Source organism: Rutidosis leptorrhynchoides, chromosome 2 (assembly GCF_046630445.1).
Source record: "Rutidosis leptorrhynchoides isolate AG116_Rl617_1_P2 chromosome 2, CSIRO_AGI_Rlap_v1, whole genome shotgun sequence".
In the NCBI taxonomy this organism is placed as follows: domain Eukaryota; kingdom Viridiplantae; phylum Streptophyta; class Magnoliopsida; order Asterales; family Asteraceae; genus Rutidosis; species Rutidosis leptorrhynchoides.
In genome coordinates, this window is record NC_092334.1 from 370056118 (window position 1) to 370072568 (window position 16451).

Consider the following 16451-nt stretch of genomic DNA (forward strand, 5'->3'; position numbering starts at 1 on the left):
CTATCTCAGATTTGAACGATCTTCTCGGTTATTTCATGAATGAGTTCGGGTCCGGTGATTTGTGTGTCGCCTACTTTGGCCCAACAAAGAGGTGAACGACATTTGTGACCATATAAAGCTTCGAATGGTGCGGCGTTAATACTCGCGTGATAACTATTGTTGTAAGAGAACTCGGCGAGAGGCAAGTGCTTGTCCCAAGCTTTTCCGAAATCGATAACGCAAGCTCGTAGCATGTCTTCTAAGGTTTGAATTGTGCGTTCGCTTTGTCCGTCGGTTTGCGGATGGTATGCGGTGCTCATGTCTAATAGTGTTCCCAACGCTTCTTGTAAAGTACGCCAAAATCTAGAAACAAAACGGCCATCTCGGTCGGAAATAATCGATAATGGTACACCGTGACGGGCTACGATCTCTTTAATGTAAAGTTGTGCAAGTTTCTCCATTTTGTCGGTTTCCTTCATGGCTAGGAAGTGGGCGGATTTGGTGAGAAGGTCTACAATAACCCAAATAGTATCATAACTGCTCGCCGTTCCTGGTAGTTTTGTTATAAAATCCATCGTTATTTTCTCCCACTTCCATTGTGGGATTTTGGGTTGTTGAAGTAGCCCGGACGTTCTTTGGTGCTCGGCTTTGACTTTGGAGCAAGTTAGGCACTTCCCAACATAAGTAGCAACGTCTTTTTTAATGTTCGACCAAAAATATTGTTTCTTAAGATCGTGGTACATCTTATTGGCGCCGGGGTGAATTGAATACCTTGACTTATGAGCTTCGTCTAGAATAAGGCTTCGCAAGTCCCCATAACTAGGCACCCAAATTCTTCCGACGAAATATCGGAGTTCGGTCTCCTTAACTTCGAATCGAGAAGTGAGGACGTTCAAGCGTTCGAGAGAGATGTTTTCATCCTTGAGAGCCTCATCTTGGGCTACACGAATTTGAATATTGAGATTGGTGTGGATGGTGATGTTTAAAGCTCGGACACGAAGAGGCACCGCTCTTTCCTTTCGACTTAACGCATTGGCTACTACATTTGCCTTCCCGGGATGGTAACGAAGCTCACAATCGTAATCGTTCAAAGTTTCAATCCACCATCGTTGTCTCATGTTTAGTTGCTTTTGATCGAAGATGTGTTGAAGGCTTTTGTGATCGGTGAAGATGGTACTTTTGGTCCCATAAAGATAATGTCTCCACTGTAACATCCCGCCTTTTTCTGTTTACTTTCCGTTTATTTATTTAAAGTCCGTTATATGATTATAACATCTTATGTTAAAACGCGTTTTAAAATAACTCGTTTAGGTAATACACGCACCTGCTTTAAACTTGAGGGACCAATTTTCCCAATTGACAAAAGGAGTGACTAGGTCAAAGAGTCAACTCCTCCCTCATCTATTCATTATCCATTTTCCTTTTCCAATTTTCTTAATACTTTCAACATTTCTCTCAAAACTCCAATTCAAAGATTCATCATCTATTCAAGATCTAGCAAGCATCAATTCAAACAAATTACATATTTGGAATCCTTGCATCTTCCTCTTCGAATCCATACCGATTACATCTCATTTGGGTAACTTTCTAAAAACACTAGATTTTGTGTTCTTGATGATTTTGACTTATAAAAGTGTTAATTAGCGTCTATGGCTCAAGTCTAACATGAATATATGATTTGTATGCTCGATCTTGTTGTTTTAAGTAACTAGCATGAACTTGAAATTTGGTGTGTTTGATTTTGTGATTTGGTTGCTTAAATGTTATTAGATGTTAAAAGTGAATGTATTAAATGTGTTACTAGTATCACTAGCTTCAATTTGATGTGTAGGTTGACTTGGAAAGACTCCATAAACTTCATTGCTAAATTTGTGATTTTGAGTTAGGGTTTGATAGAAGTAAAATGGATTTTTGATGCATTGAATGCTTTGCAATGTCAATTGTAAGTGTTTAGTTGTATTGTGTGCGTAATCACCTACGAAACGGCGTATTATATGTGTGCATTTGGTTTCCGAATCATTGGTTGCATTTATGAGCTTGAGTATCGTTAAAGATGAATATTTAATGCGGTTTTGATTGTTGTAAATGCTAGAATTGATTGATGATATGTGTTTAGTTGTATTCCTCGCTAAATTACCTTTCCAACGATGTATGGTATGCGTTTTAAGTGTTTACGGTTCATTTGTTGTGTTAAAATGAGGTCTGGCTTGAGACTTGAACACTTGCACCAGCCCAGGTACCAGCTCACGTTGAGTGTCGCGGCGCGGCCATCCTTGGTCGCGGCGCGACATTAGGCGTGTTTGGATTCTGATCAAACTTACACTTTTACGAAAAATGTTTGCTATGCTACGCACCTCCGATTCACATGTAACTTGTTCTAACATGCTTATATATGATTAAAAACCTCAGAAAAATAGTTCAGGACCCGACCCGAACGTGTTGACTTTTTCGTTGACTTTGACCCGACCAAAGTTGACTTTTAATCAAACTTAACCAAATGTTTGTGCAATCGTTCTAACATGCTTTTATACTTATATATTGCATGGAACTTGACAATTTGATTCACATGCTATATAATCGAGTCGTAACGAGCCATAAGACTAATTGAACATCTTTGACCAACCGTGTTTACCGTTATTGATAGGACCTACTTGTTTAGGTCAAGACTAGCATTCGTTCTTGCACATGTTATCTTGTGAAGTACTTTATTCACCTGTGCACTCAAGGTGAGATCATAGTCCCACCTTTACTCTTTTAAACTTACATTTGGGATGAGAAAACATAAACTTTTCATTTTACAAAGTTAACACAAGTACAAAAACAAACATTCTACATACGAGTTAGAACAAAAATCCTCAATTCGATTATCATTAGTTACACTTGCCGGGTGTAAGCGAGAACTTATGTTGTATGGCTATATGGGTTTGACAAACCCTCATTCGGACGGTTCGCTACCGTTATCCGGATGAAATATATTTTCGAGAAACAGTGTATGTTCTAACACTATTGTGATAGGGTTCTATGGATGGAAAGTTAAGCCTTGATAATTGGGTGCTCGTGATAACAAATTTTAGAATGGTTAACTATTATTCAATGATACAAATCTTGTGGTTCATTTGTACTTACTTACTTACTTAAACCTATGATTTCACCAATGTTTTCGTTGACATATTTCTATGTTTTTCTCAGGACCTTGAACATTTTATGATACATGCTTCCGCTCATTATTTTGATACTTGCTTTGGATGTCGAGTATATATGCATACATGGAGCGTCTTTTGGCTACTTTTAAATTGTGTCGCATAGGTTTCACTTGTACTTATAACGTTGTAACGTAACTTATGGTTGAAATAACCTTGTAAACTTTGAAACAATCTTCACATTTGAAATGAATGCGACATATTTTTGGTCAAACGTTGTTTTAAAGACTTATGACCACGTAACGGGACGTAAGTAGACGGCGCCATCAATGACAATTTGTCGGGTCACTACAGATGGTATCAGAGCATTGGTTGTAGGGATTTAGAGTTCATTGGTGTCAACCCAGAGTCATAGGGTACATTAGTGAGTCTAGACTACAACCGGCATATAGACTTGAAGTAGAAATTATTTAACTACTTGTGCATTTATACCCGAACGTTTCTACTCATATCTACTCTTATTTCATCTTAATCTCACGTTGTTTAATTTGATTGACATGCCACCTTGACTATATGAAATAATGTCGAATGCACATATGAATCAGGGTAATATAATTTCCGGGATTATATTACGGTGACTCATATGAACGTTCTGACATTATGACATAAAGAATTTAAGGCGAGTCAAGGTAAATTTTCTCTCTATCCTTGTTCCATATCATGATTAGTATTATTGAAAATACTAATCAACGGTATTCTTGTGTTTTGAAGGAACAATGCCTCCTCGCCGTGTACTACACCATGAAACACCCGAACAAGCTTTACAACGAATGATAGCCACCGCCATAGATGCGGCCATGGCCGGTCACTCATCCAACAACAACAACAATAACAATAACCACAACAACAACAACAATGGAGCTGGTAATTCAAACGAGAGATGCTCCTATAAAGCTTTCATGGGGTGCAAACCTCACACTTTCGATGGAACCAGGGGACCGGTTGTGCTCACCCGATGGTTTGAGAAAACGGAAGCCATCTTTAGCATAAGCGGTTGACGGGACAAAGACAAGGTCAAGTACTCCACTCACACATTCGCCGACATCGCTCTCACTTGGTGGAACACCTATGTGCAATCGGTGGGTACCGATGAAGCCCACGCCCTCTCTTGGGCCAATTTAAGGGAAAAGATGATCATCGAATATTTTCCTCGTGAAGAAACCCGAAGGCTCGAACAAGAGCTAAGAACTTTAAAAGCGGTCGTGAACGATCTCAAGGCCTATAATCAACGATTTTCCGAACTAGCCTTGATGTGCCCAAACCTTGTGAACCCCGAATCTTTAAGGGTTGAACTTTACATGGATGATCTTCCAAAGAGCATCAAACACGGAGTAATGTCATCCAAACCCGCTAATCATCAAGAAGCTTTGAACGTGGCCAGCAAATTGATAGAAACGATGCACAAAATTGTAGTTCCGGCACCTAAAGCCAAGGATAAGTCGGGTAACAACAAAAGAAAATGGGAAGCCCCCCAATCAAGCAACAATAACTTTGCCAAGAAGCCTTTCACCTCCGACGGCAAGAAGGGTTATGCCGGAAACCTACCTCTTTGCAACAAATGCAACAAGCATCACTTTGGTGAATGTGACAAACTAATTTGCCATCGGTTCCAAGGAATTGGTCATAAGGCCAAAGAATGTAAAAGTGCTGCCCCCGTCGATCGAAAGGGGCCCAATGCACCAAAGACGGTCACTTGTTACGAATGTGGCCAAACGGTTCATTATAGAAATGCATGCCCAAAGAAGAAAGATAACCCCAATACGCGTGGCCGAGCTTTCAACATTAACACCGAGGAAGCCCTAGATGACAATGAACTAGTCACGGGTACGTTTCTTCTCAACAATTCTTATGTCTCTTGCTTATTCGATTCGGGTGCCAATAAGAGTTTTATATCCAAGACTTTGACTCATTCTTTTAACACTCCACCATTTCCACTAGATACTACTTATACCATTAAAGTGGCCAATGGGAAACTATTGAGTGTCGACAAATTCTATCGGGGGTGTACGTTAAACTTAATGGGTAAAGGGTTTGAAATTGACTTGATACCTATAGAACTAGGGAGCTTTGATGTAATCATTGGTATGGATTGGCTAGCCAAAACGAAATCTCACATTCTTTGCGATCTTAAAGCGATTCAAATTCCTATCGAGAATGGTGAACCCTTGATTGTCAATCGCGATAAGAGTTGCACCGGAATCAACCTCGTCTCGTGCCTTAAAGTTGAAAAATACCTTCGTAAAGGTTGTTTCGCGATTCTAGGTCATGTAAAGAAAGTCGAGATCGATGAGAAGTATATCGATGATGTGCCAATTGTTAGTGACTTTTCCGATGTATTTCCCGACGAATTGCCGGGTCTTCCACCTCATCGACCGGTAGAATTCCAAATCGATCTTATTCCGGGAGCCGCACCTATAGCACGTGAACCATATAGACTTGCTCCATCCAAAATGCAAGAATTGCAAAGTCAAATCCAAGAACTACTTGACCGTGGTTTTATCCAACCTAGCCATTCACCGTGGGGCGCTCCGATTTTGTTCGTTAAGAAGAAAGATGGATCCCTACGAATGTGCATTGATTATCGGGAACTAAATAAATTGACGATTAAGAACCGATATCCTCTTCCTCGCATCGATGACCTCTTTGATCAACCACAAGGATCTCGTGTATATTCGAAAATCGATCTCCGGTCGGGTTATCATAAATTAAGGGTTAAGGGGGAAGATGTCTCCAAAACCGCTTTTCGGACTCGTTATAGTAGTTATGAATTTCTTGTAATGCCGTTTGGTCTCACTAATGCACCGGCGGTGTTCATGGATCTTATGAACTGCGTGTGCAAACCATACCTCGACAAATTCGTTATTGTGTTCATCGATGATATTTGGGTCTATTCTAAAAGCGAAGAAAAGCACGAACAACATCTCCGACTTATGCTTGAACTCTTGAGACAAGAACGACTCTATGCCAAATTCTCCAAGTGTGAATTTTGGTTGAAGGAAGTTCAATTTCTTGGTCATGTTATAAGTGATCAAGGTATTAAAGTCGATCCCACAAAAATTGAAGCCATTAGTAAATGGGAGACTCCTACTACTCCTACTCATATTCGTCAATTTTTGGGTCTCGCTGGATACTATCGTAGATTCATCAAGGATTTCTCTTTGGTTACTCGTCCTCTAACCCCATTAACTCATAAGGGAAAGAAATTCATTTGGACGACTGAGCAAGAATCCGCGTTTCAAATCTTGAAGACAAAGCTAACCACCGCTCCTATCTTGTCACTTCCCAAAGGCAATGATGATTTTGTTGTATATTGCGATGCCACGAAATATGGTTTTGGGTGTGTATTGATGCAACGAAAGAAAGTCATTGCTTATGCCTCTCGACAACTCAAAATTCATGAACGAAACTACACGACACATGATCTCGAACTCGGAGCCGTTGTCTTCGCACTTAAAATGTGGAGACACTATCTTTATAGAACCAAGAGTACTATCTTCACCGATCACAAAAGCCTTCAACACATCTTCGATCAAAAACAACTAAACATGAGACAATGACGGTGGATTGAAACTTTGAACGATTACGATTGCGAGCTTCGTTACCATCCCGGAAAGGCAAACGTAGTAGTCGATGCCTTAAGTAGAGCGGTGCCTCTTCGTGTCCGAGCTTTAAACATCACCATTCACACCAATCTTAATAGTCAAATTCGTGTAGCCCAAGACGAGGCTCTCAAGGATGAAAACATCGCTCTCGAACACTTGAACGTCCTCACCTCTCGATTCGAAGTTAAGGATGTGACGACCCAGAAATTTCTGACCAAATTTAAAATTAATCTTTATATGATTTCGACACGATAAGCAAAGTCTGTAATGTTGAGTCTCAAAAATTTTGAACTATCTTCATATATGCAATTATCCTTCGACCGCTTCCGACGATTCACGAACAATTAATTGTAAATGAATATGTGTATCTATTTAATGTATATACCGTATAAGTATTAAATATAAATAATTAATAATATGTAATATTAATATAGGTTTCAAGTTAAAAATATGGTGTTATAATAATATTACTATTATTACTTCATTATTATTATTATCAATAGTAATATTAATATTAAAATCAGTATTATTAATATTATTATTTTCAATATACTACATATAAATATGAAATTAATATATAAATAAAATTGTTATAGTATTATTATTACTAATATTATTATTATCAATAATAATATTAGTATTATTATAATTAATATGATTATTGTTATTTTCATAATATTATTATTACTATTTTATAATTATAAATTATTATTATTATTATTTATAGTATTAAGAGTATTATTATTATAACTATATTTATTAACTAATAAAGATTAATTGTGACATATAAATGCAGATATATATTCAGTTATATAAAAATAGATATATATATATATATACTGATATATACAGATACATTATATGAATCAGTATTATTGTATTAACAATGTAATTATTTATTTAGATTAATTAATTATGGAATTATACAAACACAGAATCAAAATTAGATTCACGATACAATCATACTGTGTTTAATTTCTTCTTCCAGTCTCAAATTCGTACAAATCAAAGATTCAATCTTAAGAACAAAACAAATCCAGTTTACAATCGCTGTCTGTTTTTCAATATCTTTTCTTTTACTTCTGTCTTCTCCTTCTTGAGAGATTCTGCATCAACATCAATTTCTCTTAATTACCTGTCCTTCTTTTCCAATAAGGATAAACATGTCGATCTCAAATCAGATATAAAACAAATTTGAATAGAAATCAGTAACAGAAAAATGTACGAATTTATTACCTGTCATAATCTGATTTATTTTTCTTGTTTTCTTCTTCTTGTTTGAAGAACCCTGTCTGCATTTGATACATGTCGACTGTCCTTCCTTCCACTGCTCAAGATTCTTGAAAGACTTCAATATAACACTACAAAACAGACAAATACAAAATTTTGAGATATTAATATCTAATGTAGTACGAATCTGTTAGCCATCCCTATCTAATTTATTTTTATTGAAAATATCATGTACCTATTATCGGATCATGTTACCAGTCGACCTCAATAAGTACTACACAATCAACTGATCGATTATAAGTATTAACATTCATTCAATTACTCTCACCACTTGCTTTCCTGTGTTATAATTCAAACAAACTCCGAACCTCATCTTGATAATGTAGTGACCCGAATTTTTCCATGTTTATATATATATATTAAATAAAATTGTTATTTACATGATTAAGTGTTTCCAACATGTTAAGCAATCAAACTTGTTAAGACTTGATTAATTGAAATAGGTTTCATATAGACAATTGACCACCCAAGTTGACCGGTGATTCACGAACGTTAAAACTTGTAAAAACTATACGATGACATATATATGGTTATATATATAGTTAACATGATTTTATTATAATTATGTATCTCATTAGGTATTTTAACAATGAGTTATATACATAAAAATGAGACTATTAATTTAAGAAACTCGAAAACGATATATATAACGATTATCGTTATAACAACGTCTTACTAGGTACATATGAATCATATTAAGATATTGATACACTTGGTTAATTATGTTAAATGATAAGTAAATATATTATTAAGTGTATTAATAATGAAATACATATGTAAAAATAAGACTACTAACTTAATGATTTCGAAACGAGACATATATGTAACGATTATCATTGTAACGACATTTAACTGTATATATATCATACTAAGATATATTATATATCATAATATCATGATAATATAACAATTTAACATCTCATTTGTTATAATAAACAATGGGTTAACAACATTCAACAAGATCGTTAACCTAAAGGTTTCAAAACAACATTTACATGTAACGACTAACGATGACTTAACGACTCAGTTAAAATGTATATACATGTAGTGTTTTAATATGTATTCATACACTTTTGAAAGACTTCAATAAACTTATCAAAATACTTCTACTTAACAAAAATGCTTACAATTACATCCTCATTCAGTTTCATCAACAATTCTACTCGTATGCACCCGTATTCGTACTCGTACAATACACAACTTTTAGATGTATGTACTATTGGTATATACACTCCAATGATCAGCTCTTAGCAGCCCATGTGAGTCACCTAACACATGTGGGAACCAGCATTTGGCAACTAGCATGAAATATCTCATAAAATTACAAAAATATGAGTAATCATTCATGACTTATTTACATGAAAACAAAATTACATATCCTTTATATCTAATCCATACACCAACGACCAAAAACACCTACAAACACTTTCATTCTTCAATTTTCTTCATCTAATTGATCTCTCTCAAGTTCTATCTTCAAGTTCTAAGTGTTCTTCATAAATTCCAAAAGTTCTAGTTTCATAAAATCAAGAATACTTCCAAGATTGCAAGTTTACTTTCAAGTTTTCTAAATCCATTCCAAGTAATCATCCAAGATCAAGAAACCTTTGTTACTTACAGTAGGTTATCTTTCTAATACAAGGTAATAATCATATTCAAACTTTAATTCAATTTCTATAACTATAATAATCTTATTTCGAGTGGAAATCTTACTTGAAATTGTTTTCGTGTCATGATTTTGCTTCAAGAACTTTCAAGCCATCCAAGGATCCTTTGAAGCTAGATCTATTTTTCTCATTTCCAGTAGGTTTATCCAAGGAACTTGAGGTAGTAATGATGTTCATAACATCATTCGATTCATACATATAAAGCTATTTTATTCGAAGGTTTAAACTTGTAATCACTAGAACATAGTTTAGTTAATTCTAAACTTGTTCGCAAATAAAAGTTAATCCTTCTAACTTGACTTTTAAAATCAACTAAACACATGTTCTATATCTATATGATATTCTAACTTAATGATTTAAAACCTGGAAACACGAAAAACACCGTAAAACCGGATTTACGCCGTCGTAGTTACACCGCGGGCTGTTTTGGGTTAGTTAATTAAAAACTATGATAAACTTTGATTTAAAAGTTGTTATTCTGGGAAAATGATTTTTATTATGAACATGAAACTATATCCAAAAATTATGGTTAAACTCAAAGTGGAAGTATGTTTTCTAAAATGGTCATCTAGACGTCGTTATTTCGACTGAAATGACTACCTTTACAAAAACGACTTGTAACTTATTTTTCCGACTATAAACCTATACTTTTTCTATTTAGATTCATAAAATAGAGTTCAATATGAAACCATAGAAATTTGATTCACTCAAAACGGATTTAAAATGAAGAAGTTATGGGTAAAACAAGATTGGATAATTTTTCTCATTTTAGCTACGTGAAAATTGGTAACAAATCTATTCTAACCATAACTTAATCAACTTGTATTGTATATTATGTAATCTTGAGATACCATAGACACGTATACAATGTTTCGACCTATCATGTCGACACATCTATATATATTTCGGAACAACCATAGACTCTCTATATGTGAATGTTGGAGTTAGCTATACAGGGTTGAGGTTGATTCCAAAATATATATAGTTTGAGTTTTGATCAATACTGAGATACGTATACACTGGGTCGTGGATTGATTCAAGATAATATTTATCGATTTATTTCTGTACATCTAACTGTGGACAACTAGTTGTAGGTTACTAACGAGGACAGCTGACTTAATAAACTTAAAACATCAAAATATATTAAAAGTGTTGTAAATATATTTTGAACATACTTTGATATATATGTATATATTGTTATAGGTTCGTGAATCAACCAGTGGCCAAGTCTTACTTCCCAACGAAGTAAAAATCTGTGAAAGTGAGTTATAGTCCCACTTTTAAAATCTAATATTTTTGGGATGAGAATACATGCAGGTTTTATAAATGATTTACAAAATAGACACAAGTACGTGAAACTACATTCTATGGTTGAATTATTGAAATCGAATATGCCCCTTTTTATTAAGTCTGGTAATCTAAGAATTAGGGAACAGACACCCTAATTTACGCGAATCCTAAAGATAGATCTATTGGGCCTAACAAACCCCATCTAAAGTACCGGATGCTTTAGTACTTCGAAATTTATATCATATCCGAAGGGTGTCCCGGAATGATGGGGATATTCTTATGTATGCATCTTGTTAATGTCGGTTACCAGGTGTTCACCATATGAATGATTTTTATCTCTATGTATGGGATGTGTATTGAAATATGAAATATTGTGGTCTATTGTTACGATTTGATATATATAGGTTAAACCTATAACTCACCAACATTTTTGTTGACGTTTAAAGCATGTTTATTCTCAGGTGAATACTAAGAGCTTTCGCTGTTGCATACTAAAATAAGGACAAGATTTGGAGTCCATGTTTGTATGATATTGTGTAAAAACTGCATTCAAGAAACTGATTTCGATGTAACATATTTGTATTGTAAACCATTATGTAATGGTCGTGTGTAAACAGGATATTTTAGATTATCATTATTTGATAATCTATGTAAAGCTTTTTAAACCTTTATTTATGAAATAAAGGTTATGGTTTGTTTTAAAAATGAATGCAGTCTTTGAAAAATGTCTCATATAGAGGTCAAAACCTCGCAACGAAATCAATTAATATGGAACGTTTTTAATCAATAAGAACGGGACATTTCAGTTGGTATCCGAGCGTTGGTCTTAGAGAACCAAAAAATTTGCATTAGTGTGTCTTATCGAGTTTGTTAGGATGCATTAGTGAGTCTGGACTTCGACCGTGTTTTCTTTAAAAATGATTGCTTAACATTTTTGTTGGAAACTATATATTATTAACATGTATATATTATGTGATATATTAATCTCTTAACATGTTTGATATTGTGTGATAGATGTCTACCTCTAGCACAAATCTCATTGACTCACCTAATAATAATGAAGAGTCGAATATATATTGGACTGATTCACAAGTTCCCGAAGAAGAACCGGAAGAAGAATCAGAACCGGAAGAAGAATCAGAACCGGAAGAGGAGGAACCGGAGGAGGAAATAGAACCGGTGGGGGAAATAATAAAACGGTTAAGTAAAAGAAATCCTCAACCAACCGACCAAGGTTAATTATGGTCAATGGTGTTTCCGCCAAGGAAGCAAAATATTGGGAGGATTACCAATTCTCCGATGAATCGGATTCCGACGAGAATTCCGATGATGTTATAGAAATTACCCCAACTGAATTTAAAAAGGCAAAAGAAAATAATAAGGGAAAGGGCATAAAAATAGAGAAATCTAATTCCAACCCCGATGAACTTTATATGTATCGTCAACCCCCGAAGCCCTTAAGTTGTAACAATGACCCGGGAACCTCTAAACCACCAGGTTTTTCTAAACAGTTGTGGAAAACGACAGCTCGTATTAGGGGAACATCATATATCCCTAGAAACTTGGCAAAACGAACCAAAACCGAAGAAGAAGAAATGAGCGAGTCGGAATAAGATAGTTGTATTCGTGTGGTGTAATATATGTAATATAGTGTGCTTATGCTTTATGATATATGTAAAAATTGCTTGTGTTAATAAGTATTTTTTTTTTATGAATCTAACTCTTGTCTATTTTACAGTATAAAAACACAAAATGGATAGACAACCCAATATTTTAAGAGACCTACCCGGAGACATGATTGATGAAATCTTGTCTAGAGTCAGTCAGAATTCTTCGGCACAACTATTTACGGCGAAATTAGTTTGTAAGACATTCGAAGAAAGTTCCAAGAATGTCTTGGTTTATAAGAGACTTTCGTTTGAAAGATGGGGGATATCACATTGGGAAACCCATAAGTTACGATGTGTTTACTTTGACGCATATATTGCGGGGAACCCAAATGCTATTTTACGCAACGGGTTAAGAAATTATTTTGACTCAATGTTTCCGAATATAGGACTTCATGATTTAGAAAAAGCGGCTAAAATGCAACATAAAGAAGCATGCTATGCTTACGGGTTAGTAATGTTCGCTTCTCACCAAAGTGAGAAAAAGAACATCGGGCTACAACTATTAAACAAAACGTTCCCACAAGTGACGGAGTCGGTAATTGGGGTAAGAAATGAGGTTTTTAGGTTATTACGAGACTGTTGGTCATTACGTAACCCTCGTCCCTTTGACGACGTTACAACACGCTGTCTTATCAACGGCCATAACGGTTATGTTCCACAAGACCAAGGATGGGAAGTAGTCCTAGTAAAACCAGAATGCATGACTTGTTTCTGGACGTATGAATTACGTGTCTTTATTGCTTTTGCTGAACGACTTGTGTACTAGCTAGAATTATCTTCACAACTATCTTGTATCAAAGTTATTATGTGCTATATTTCATGCTTTATGTAAAATAAGCGGTATTGTAAGTTTGTAAAATATTGTATAAAAGTTTGAACGCGAAATATTATTATAATCAGTTTTTCATATAGAATTGTAGTAGTTGAATTGTATATTAGCTACTAAGTATGAACTTAACGGGTAGGTACTACCCGAATTTAAACTTATAAAACGCTAATATGAAGAAAAAGCTTTTATAAATGAGTTCATATTATGCTACGAAATACTATTAACTACTCTTAATATTCTGTATGATTAACTTGTTCCATTTGACTATTTTGAAGGAAATGGCACCGACTACTCGACACACCGTGAATATGAATGAAGAGGAATTCCGTACTTTTCTAGCTTCAAACATAGCCGCAGTACAGGCTGCGCTACATACCAACAATAACCTTGGATCTAGCAGTACAGGAAATCGCGTAGGATGCACCTACAAAGAATTCACTGCCTGCAAACCTTTGAAATTTGATGGAACCGAAGGACCGATCGGATTGAAATGGTGGACCGAGAAGGTCGAATCGGTGTTTGCCATAAGTAAGTGTACTGAAGAGGACAAAGTGAAGTACGCTACGCATACCTTCACAGGTTCTGCGTTAACATGGTGGAATACCTATCTAGAGCAAGTGGGACAAGATGATGCGTACGCACTACCGTGGTCAGCATTCAAGCACTTGATGAACGAGAAGTACCGTCCCAGAACCGAGGTCAATAAGCTCAAGACAGAACTTAGAGGGTTACGAACCCAAGGATTTTATATTACCACGTACGAAAGACGATTCACAGAATTGTGCCTATTGTGTCCGGGAGCGTTCGAAGATGAGGAAGAGAAGATCGACGCGTTTGTGAAAGGATTACCGGAAAGAATCCAAGAAGATATAAGTTCACATGAGCCCGCCTCCATACAACAGGCATGTAGAATGGCTCACAAACTAGTGAACCAGATTGAGGAAAGAATTAAAGAACAGACGGCTGAAGAGGCCAATGTGAAGCAAGTCAAAAGAAAGTAGGAGGAAAACGGTGATAAGAATCCCCAATACAACAACAACAGCAATTACAATAATAATTGCAATAATTATCCCAACAATCGCAACATCAATCGCAACTACAACAAACGGCCCAACAATAACAACAACAACAACAACAACAACAACAACAACAACAGCAACTACAACAATCATCCCAACAACAATAACAACCGCAACAACAACAACAATCAGAAGCAGCTATGCCAAAGGTGTAAAAAGTATCACTCGGGGTTCTGCACCAAATTTTACAACAAGTGTAAAAGAAATGGTCATAGCGTGGCGAAGTGTGAGGTCTACGGATCAGGGGTTAACAGAACGAAAGGAAAAAATGGTGTCGGAACGAGTAATGGCGGAGCAAGTAGTGTCGGAGCAAGTTATGCAAATGTAGTTTGTTATAAATGTGGAAAACCGGGTCACATTATTAGAAATTGCCTGAACTAGGAGAACACGAATGGACAAGGCCGCGGAAGAGCTTTCAATATTAATGCGGCAGAGGCACAGGAAGACCCGGAGCTTGTTACGGGTACGTTTCTTATTGACAATAAATCTGCTTACGTTTTATTTGATTCGGGTGCGGATAGAAGCTATATGAGTAGAGATTTTTGTGCTAAATTAAGTTTGTCCATTGACGCCGTTGGATAGTAAATTTTTACTCGAATTAGCAAACGGTAAATTAATTTCAGCAGATAATATATGCCGGAATCGAGAAATTAAACTGGGTAGCGAAATATTTTAGATTGATTTGATACCAGTAGAGTTAGGGAGTTTTGATGTAATAGTTGGCATGGACTGGCTGAAGAAGGTGAAAGCAGAGATCGTATGTTATAAAAATGCAATTCGCATTGTACAAAAAGAAGGAGAACCCTTAATGGTGTACGGAGAAAAGGGCAACATGAAGCTACATCTTATTAGTAATTTGAAGGCACAAAAACTAATAAGAAAAGGTTGCTATGCTGTTCTAGCACACATCGAGAAAGTACAAACCGAAGAAAAGAGCATCAATGATGTTACCGTCGCAAAAGAATTTCCCGATGTATTTCCGAAAGAATTACCGGGACTACCTCCACATCGGTCTGTTAAATTTTAAATAGATCTTGTACCAGGAGCTGCACCAATAGCTCGTACTCCTTATAGACTCGCACCCAGTGAGATGAAAAAACTGCAAAGCCAACTGCAAGAACTATTAGAATGTGGTTTCATTCGACCAAGCACATCACCATGGGGAGCTCCTGTTTTGTTTGTCAAGAAGAAGGATGGTACATTTAGGTTGTGTATTGACTACAGAGAGTTGAACAAACTTACCATCAAAACCGTTATCCACTGCCGAGAATTGACGACTTATTTGATCAACTACAAGGCTCGTCAATTTATTCGAAGATCGATTTACGTTCTGGATATCATCAAATGCGAGTAAAGGAGGATGATATTCCAAAAACTGCTTTTAGGACGCGTTATGGTCATTACGAGTTTATGGTTATGCCGTTTGGATTGACTAACGCACCAGCTGTGTTCATGGACCTTATGAACCGAGTGTGTGGGCCATATCTTGACAAGTTTGTCATTGTTTTCATCGATGACATACTTATTTACTCAAAGAATGATCAAGAGCACGAAGAACATTTGAGAAAAGTGCTAGAAGTATTGAGGAAAGAAAAACTATACGCTAAGTTTTCAAAGTGTGCATTTTGGTTGGAAGAAGTTCAATTCCTCGGTCACATAGTGAACAAAGAAGGTATCCAGGTGGACCCGGAAAAGATCGAAACCGTTGAAAAGTGGGAAACCCCAAAAACTCCGAAGCATATATGTCAATTTTTAGGATTGGCTGGTTACTACAGAAGATTCATCCAAGATTTCTCCAAAATAGCAAAACCCTTGACTGCATTAACGCATAAAGGGAAGAAATTT